The sequence below is a fragment of the Oryza glaberrima genome, chromosome 7, assembly GCF_000147395.1.
Source record: "Oryza glaberrima chromosome 7, OglaRS2, whole genome shotgun sequence".
NCBI lineage: Eukaryota > Viridiplantae > Streptophyta > Magnoliopsida > Poales > Poaceae > Oryza > Oryza glaberrima.
In genome coordinates this window covers 12,266,406-12,275,210 of record NC_068332.1, presented here as the reverse complement: position 1 = coordinate 12,275,210, position 8,805 = coordinate 12,266,406, and the positions used below count along the sequence as shown (strand labels likewise).

The 8,805-nt window shown below is 39.7% G+C and overlaps 1 pseudogene; it reads right to left on the bottom strand.

The window, feature by feature from the left end:
- Positions 1-4,177: 4,177 nt before the first annotated feature.
- LOC127778683 (uncharacterized) lies at positions 4,178-5,767 on the bottom strand (annotated as a pseudogene).
- Positions 5,768-8,805: the final 3,038 nt, after the last annotated feature.

Here is an 8,805-nt window from a genome sequence, read left to right as displayed (position 1 = left end):
GTCGGTGGGGACGCTTGGGATAGGTTTGGTTGAGGGCATTACGGTGAGAGTTAGGGGATGGAAGGATATATTAGTGTGAGAGTTCACCGGAGGGAAGGTTGTTGGTGGTGGATTTGTTGTGGTGGCAATGGTGGTCGGTGGAGAGGAGAGAGAGGGAAATGAGGCGACAAATGTAGAAGGAGGACAATGGGGGCCTTGAAGTCTTGGAGGTGAGGCCAATTGAAGGATTTGCGGGCCTATTTATAGTGGATCCTGTCAAGTTTAGACGTGCGAGACAGGTGGTGGCGTGCAATTCAGTGTAGATGTCGAGATAGTGAGCGAGACGGTGGCATAGTGGTGACAAGTGGTGAAGGTGGCTAGTAGGGTGCGGTTGTCGATGTGGCGGTCAAAGAGGCGTGTTGACGCATGCTCGTTAGCTAGAGGTGCTGTCACACCTCGATTTTCGTTTTAGGGATTTATAAATTATATAAGAAATTATTTCTAGAATTTATATTAAAGTGCACATTAATGAACAAATGAAGTAAATAGGGGAATCAAAATTGCCTATATAAAATATGGCTGGATTTAATTTTTATTAAATTCTCCATGATTAATTATACTCTCTGGAATTTTCTTGAAGTTTTCAAAGCCCAATTACTAATTTTAAAAATACATAGGTCATTTTAGTGATTAATTAAATGAAAAAGTAATTAAAATCCCTTCTAAAGCTTTGGCCAAATTTGGCCCATTCCTCTCAATCGCGAAGTCTAGTTTGCCTCTTCCTGCCGGCCTCCCTTCCTCCCTCTCCCTCTGGCCCAACCTAACCTCACCAAGCCCATGTGCCGGCCCAGCAAGCAAAGTGGCCTAGTTGGCAGCACAGGTCGCATCTAACCGCTGACGCATGGGGCCCACACCAACACTGATGAATCCAGGTTGCTTTCGATGGTGTGCCTGTTGACGTCCTAGGCATGCTTGGCACGCACTGAGACTCCACCGCCATGCCTGGCCTTACCATCACCAAGACCGCTGTGACCAACAGCATGACCACGTCCGCATGAGGATATAGTTCGCTGGCGTGTTTGTCATCATGGCCAACATCGTGCCCATCAATGACAGGAACCGAGGAGGACAACCTCACTCACCTCGACCTCGGCTTCAAGTTCTACGACCTCACTGATAACGTGCACAGGGTCCTCGGCCAGACTCACCGCTTTGACTACGTGAACAAACTCAGTGTCAGCGCCAACATGCCAGTTATGGGCGGGACTCCCTGGTACGCCCTCTCTGACATCTTCTCCACTAACCATGCCATCGCCAGGTTCGGTCGCCACGCAGGCATCTCTATGCATGGTCACTGGCAGGGCCAATTAAACGGCTTCAAATTGGTCGTTGTGAGCTTATCTGATCGTTACCCAAACAACAATACAGCTAAATATTAGAATAAGTTTATTTTTGAACTTCAGGGACAAATATGTACTGATCACCAACATGATACATGCCTGACATCTGATATTTGAGAGCAGACAAAATACATGGATCGGAACTTCCTGGTCGCTGTGCTACTGGTGATCTACACCATGGATCAACAAGAGAATTGGCGCCGACGCCTAGGCGCCGGTTGCAGGCCAGCCAGCGAAGACGGCATGGAGATGACCAATGGACAAACAATTAAAAAGGTTGCTGATGGCCGTGGAGTAGAGGACTTGACGGCCTCCAAGGCGGACACCAAAGGTGTTGCCATAGATCGAAGGCAGAACTCCTGCATGCATGCACGGCAATGAAATGACACGATGAACAGTGGAGGAGAAGGGGGAAAAGAAGAGGTCTGTGAGAGCAGCCATATGTGTAGATCGGCACCTGCGGGAGGTTTTGCCGAGCAAGACCAGGGATGTGCCGTGTGACGTGCGATACAATTATGATGAATGAATAATTATTTTTTAATCAAAGAATGGATAAATTGACTGCGTTTATTAAGTACTGATATGCCCTTTTGAATCAACGGTTCAGATCGATTCTACTGGTAGAATAATACTACAAGTAGAGAGCATCATAGCGGGACTATGTTTTTTTTTGGTTAGTGATTCTTTTGACCAATATTTTTCTAATTTCATAGTTGTTCAATGTTCTTACCTGTACTACTTTGCTCTCAAGCCTTGCCTTCTTTGCTATTTTCCTATCTAAGTGTTAACATATATAACTATTCTCACAGTTGTTTTGATGAGACTTTTAGAACACACGCAGTTGAGTGAGACCAAAAAATGTTATAAAATCAATAGCTTATCTGATTCAACAAAAAAGTATAAGGGTAAAGACATCCCAAGACAACGGCTGAGCATCATGGTACAAATGGACTAGCAAACCTACCTGCAAATCTTACTAAAGAGGCATACCAAGAACAATAAGTACCTCCAACATACTGTTCAATTACCTACAAATGATCTCATCTACTTTTGTCATAATAAAGTATCTATTTAGATGGCAAATATTGTAATTTGTAGAATGGCTAATAATTTATTTTTCTTAGGCTTACTCAATCCCAACAAATTTAATCTTTATATTGTTTACTCAAAAGTCAAAATTACATATTTCTATATGGGACTAAGAATTCCTGCAACAATACGTGATATATCTTCTAATTGACTATAGAGCTACGGGACGGGCAGCCCATGGGCAGGACAGCCCATTGGCACCGCATGGCCCATCTCTGCTAAATGAACATCCTTTTTTAAGACAACAACTAAACTATGCATGCTTTTCTTTCATCTAGTCATTCCGTCAACAACTAATTTTCAGACACCACCATGCACACGGTTCCTCGATTGGACACTTGTGGGAATGGATATGCAGACTTGCATTGTGCCATGCATGTACAGTGCTGTGTTGGATAGGACAAAAGGTGATCTTATGTAGACATGCATTGTGCTATGCATGTACAGTGGCTGTGTTGCCTGGGACAGAAGGTGACCTTCATCATCGCCGCTAAGCACCAGATCTTGATAATGATTCACCCTTCAATGACGGTGATGCTCAGTGTCAAGTGCCCTGTGAATGGCCTCTCTACAGCTCTACTTTGACATAGGATCACATCAGTTGCCATTCCAGTTACTTCGGAATGTTTGTCCTAAGGCATCCTCATCTGGAGGTAGGAAAAGTAGGTTTACAATGCCTGTCGCCATGATAATAATTGGCCATGCTATGCCCACTTTGTTTGACATCTTTTCCACTTCTCACCACTTACCCCTAGCCTATCTTCCTTACAATCTATTAAATTTTGTTGCACTTGATGAATTTGAATGTTTTCACTCCTTTTTGATATTCCATCAATTGATTTGTAGATGCTGCACAGATTTTCAGGTGTCACACTCTCTTGTTCAAATGTTGCACACTGTGTTAAGTAATTAATGCCTGCCACGTTAGTGTACAAATGTTACATACAACATCCAATAAATACGTGCCAACATTGTACTGCTTTATGGAATGTTACATTTCTTTGTCTATATGTAGCCTTCAACGAACGTTAGTCAATCTAAATAAATATTTGATAGTTGGAATGAATGGCTCATATTAGACATCCAAGTGCATCAGGATCACCTACATGCTATCTCATTTGTCTGTTTTCATGGAAAATGGACTATATTGTAAGCGTTCAATATACAGTGCTACACTGGTATACTATAACTGCACATTGAGCCACTAACTTTTACCTATATTGTATCTTCGTCATCTCTCCCCTCTTTTAGGAGAGATGAGAAGCCGAGACATAAGAGAGTTGCCTTACACTCTTTTTTATTTGTTAAACAAATTTATCGCTACTTATTTTTTTGGTAGAAGTCAGAGATGTAAATCATTTTTATTATTAAAAAGAAGTTCCAAATGCACTAGACGGAGATCTAGATCCTGTATGAGCCGTAGTCATGTTCTTCGATTGTGATGTTTTGGGATGAGCCGAAGTTACGTTCTATTTGATTGATATTCTGGGATAATCAGATAAGTGTTTCTTTGTCCTTTGTGAGAAAGTGGCATGCACTGATGTACGAGAAATTGAGTTAGGATGTGGTTCATGCACTCACAACCCAATAAGTAATCATCAAGAAAGGAATACAATCTTCTATATGGATCAGAAGCAAGAAGCTAGCTGATCGATATTCCTTGAGTCACATCAGCAGATTTGATACAATTTCATAAAATAGCCCAGAAATATTGACACACAGGGATACATGCTCTTTTTATTGATGGTATGTACGCACATACATAACACGTGTGTGTGTCTATATATATATATATGTATATATATATATATATGTATATATATATATATGTATATATATATATATATATATGGCAACATATCCTATGCACACAGGCCCTCACGTGTACACATGTGCACACCAACTAAAAAATGTCACCAAAAAATCTAGAAAAAATCATACACATACTTTCAATTGTATTACACCTAGGGTTAAAATCTTAACGTCAAATTCATTATATTTTAGCCGTAACAAAAAAACAAAAAATCTGACAGTTTTAAGGTTGCAATTTTGTCAGAATTTTATCTTTTTTGTTATTCTCTATGTAGAATGAATTTGAAGATGCGACTTTGTACGTAGATGTAATACTATTGAAAGTATATGTATGAATTTTCCTAGAATTTTTTGTGATAATTTTTAGTTGGTGTACACGGTGTGTACATGTAAGGGCCTGTGTGCATAGGATACGCTCCCTATATATATATATATATATATATATATATATATATATATATATATATATATATATATATATATATATATATATATATATATATATGCTTTATTATAAGAAGCACGCCTGCTCATATGCAACGGCATTAAGAAAACACATAGATAGCCACATGGACACACTAGTGAACAACACACGAAAAACACACAGATAGTCACTAGAGCAATAGTACATACCAAAAGTATGTGGGATCACACGTAGCAAACAACCAAGTCTACTCAGTTCCTGGGCACAATTATAGCTATTGCTGGTGAAAGAGGCGGCTTTGGTAGAGATGTCTCTGGCTGAGGCTTGGGTTCTGGCTTAGGATCAGGCTGTAGCTCAGGCTTGGGATTAGGATTTGGCTTGGGTTAGGACTCGGCTCAGGTTTGAGTTCAGGTTTTGGCTCCGGCTTAGGATTTGGGCTCAGCTCCGGTTGTGGCTTAGGCTTTGGATTTGGTTTTGGGTCAGCTTTGGGGCTAGGTTGTGGGTTCGGTTGAGGATCTTGTTTCGGGTCAGGCTATGGCGTTGGTTTCGGGTCAGGCTGTGGGTTCGGCTGAGGATCTTGTTTTGGGTTAGGTTGCGGCGTTGGTTTTGGGTCAGGTTGTGGGTTCGTTTGAGGATCTTGTTTTAGGTCAGGCTGTGGTGTAGGTTTTGGGTCAGGCTGCGGCGATTGTTTTGGATCCAGCTGTGGGTTTGGTTGAGGATCTTGTTTTGGTTCAGGCTGTGGTGTAGGTTTTGGATTAGACTGCGGTGATAGTTTTGGATCTGGCTGTGGGTTTGGTTGAGGGTTAGGCTGTGGACTGGGCTTTGTCTCTAGTTGTGGTTTTGGTGTTGGGTCAGGTTTAGGCTTGGGATCTGCTGGCTTTGGATCAGATTTAGCTTCAATCACGCGTCCATTGGCAATGTCAGGAACATTTGCTGCCAATGCAATGACAAGCGCCAAATGGAAGCACAGTGAGAGGATTGATCTCCTCATCTCGTTGTCACTGCAAACTCTACTACTCACTCTTGATAGTACACAAGCTGTGGTAGCTAGGTGTGTTGCAGAAATGGCAGGGAGAGGCTAGGAGATTTATAGACATGGAAAGCCAACTGGCGGTAGACGCGTGTGATGCTCCCTTTGCTTCATCGGCAACGTTAGCATGTCACTAGTGATCAACCTTTTCTTCGTCGTTGATCCGTGTAACTTTCGCGCCCACCAGCCAATTCAGATCCATCAGGAAAAAGCACCAAATAAAAGGCATTAATTTGTGTCTTGTCGTTATCATCACTGTCGTGAGAGTGCAAGGGCTTCTTCAATTAATTTGTGTTGTGTTTATCACATGTACGCTTTCTCAATGCTAGAGGGAAGAAATGGGAATTCCTTCGTGTGACTACTTTATCTGGTTAATTTTTTTTTTCATGTATGCATGCAGCTACTCGATCTTGTAACTGATTTACGCCTAACTTTGCAAGCACAGCTAATGATGTGCAGCTCTTTCCCCCCACCTGTGGCATATATACAATTAGCTATGTGGTTAGGACGCGGTTTAGAATTAACTAGGTACATCACCATAATCTTGTCTGTTCTAGCTGTCATGTGATGTTTTACTATTTTCTTGTAATTAAAGTTGTAAAGGTAAACTTGTATTGCTGATAAAACTTATGAGAGACACGGTAGTTCAGTAATTTTATATTTGTATGAGTTTCACACAAGAATCAAAATTTTATATTTTTCAATCCAGTCCTTGTTTATGGCAGGACAAAAATCTCAAAATATTATGTAGATTTTTTTGAATTAAATTCCTCATTCTCCAGTGATTGAGAGTGGTTCTATATGGATACAAAGATGTTTATATGTAGATAGGATGCATCCCCTCGTATTCCACTAATGACAATTATAATATAAATTTGTTTGGAAGATTCTAAATAAAATGTGCCCATGCATAATATATTAGCATTTACTATTTCGAAAGAAAAAAATTCAAATCTAAATTCTATATATAAATAAGAAAAGAGAAGTTAGTTATGTTTTGGTCATCTTTTATATCCGAAGTTTCATTTTGTTCTACCCTTTAGCGGAACTATTTATAATTATTGTAGTTTGAACCACCCAACATAGTCAAGCTCATCAATGACCTTAGCACATCGGTGAACTTTCCCACTTACACGGAGGCCGTCCTTTACCAGAGCAGAGTCTAGATGCAGCTGGAGAAGAGGATTATGCTGGTCCAAGTCCAAAGTGCAACAGAGCAATTAAAACTAAAAAGATTAATTATTGATAATCAAAAGGAAAACTTTAGTAATAAAAAGCGGTCCAAACTATAATACATTATGTGAAGAAAATACAACAGTGAACTGTTCCCTGTAATGTCTGTATAGTTATATACTCCCTTCGTATTTTAATTAATGACGATGTTGACTTTTTGACCAACGTTTGACTGTTCATTTTATTTAAAATTTTTGTGCAAATATGAAAATATTTATATCATGCTTAAAGAACATTTGATGATGATTCAAGTCACAGTAAAATAAATGATAATTACATAAATTTTTTAAATAAGACAAATAGTCTAACGTTAGATAAAAAGTCAACGGCGTTATACATTAAAATATGGAATATGGTGGTAGTATTTGTTAAACAACACCCTTTTCTATTCGTTTCAGTTACGTGGAAGATCGTACACCACTACTTCGTCACACAACTTCCATTTTTGTTGCCAAAAACACAAACAATCGCATTTCTTGCACAAGTATAATAGTTTCCTTAAGTATTGAATCAATGTCTGCTGTTATAATCTGGAATTAGTAGGATTAATTATGCATAATATTTTCTTATAGTTATTTTGTAAAAAGAAAACGTTTTTCGTATAATCATGGGGTCACAGATGTTTTATTCAATGTCAGTTTTTCTTTTTTTGGGTCTTTGATTGTCGTACGTGGAGGATGCTCGTGTACAGCACACGCGTTTTCCCCTGTTTTTGACGAACTACTGTTACTTTATTTTCATGAGCCTTTGTGTCCCTGTCTTCAGCCCTGCAGCCCATCACAAACCTGTTGTTGGTGAGTGAGTGAGAGTGAGAGGCATGCATGCATGTTGATTTGACTAATGGATAAGGTGTCCAGCAAATCACCGATATTGAGAGTGCTGGAGACGGACTTTGGGAAGAAAAAACTGGTTGGATATATATCGAGACTAAAATCCAAATAGGATAATATACGGTATGAAACTTAAATAGAAATGTAAACACTAATATAAGATTACTGAAAAATTTACAGGGTGGAATTTCTAATTTATGATGTAATATTTGAAATTTACCGCATAAGTATATATAAATTTATAGTTTAGATAAATATAGTTTACAAGTAGAGGGAGAATGTGAAGGGGTAACACAATGGGTTCAATCCAGGATTTGCAAAACAGTATGGTTATTGCGCTGTTATCACGTAGTTTGTGATACCACGGTCAACCTTGCGGTAACAACACGGTTTTCACGGTAATCACACGGTTACCGCGATAATCGCCTTATCATGAGGGTGGCGGTAACCTCACCTAAAACGGTTTGCTGAACCCTGGTTCAATCCATGTTGTTTAGAGGGGTCTGTCCTTTTTTAACACTCGAGTGAGTTCTTCCTATATAATAATTTTCAATGCACAAGTTTTTTCATTATTTATTTAAAAAGTGTATAACAAAATGGAAGAGTCCTTATGACAAATCTATCGATATAGTTTTCAGACATCAAAGCATAATGTTTTTTTTTATCTTTGATTATTTTAGATTTTAATATTTGACTGTACATATTGGAACCATCTATTTGAATATGGCAGTAGTACCATACCATTTCGAATGTACTATGTAAATGACCGATATGCTATACAAGAAAAGAAAAGGACCCCGCTTCATACTCTCATCTGGCCGGCTCCGGGCGAAACTCTAGCCACCACGGCTGACCCTCCTTTCCCTTCTTTTCTCTGCCTTGCCGCTGCAGGACAATCATACTGTGGCAAGCTGGGATGGTAGTGGCAGGGCTACATCCTGGCGACGCAACACCTCTGGCACGATAGAGGCGGAGAACGGCGCGTGGCGAGCTGGTACTACTGGAAAA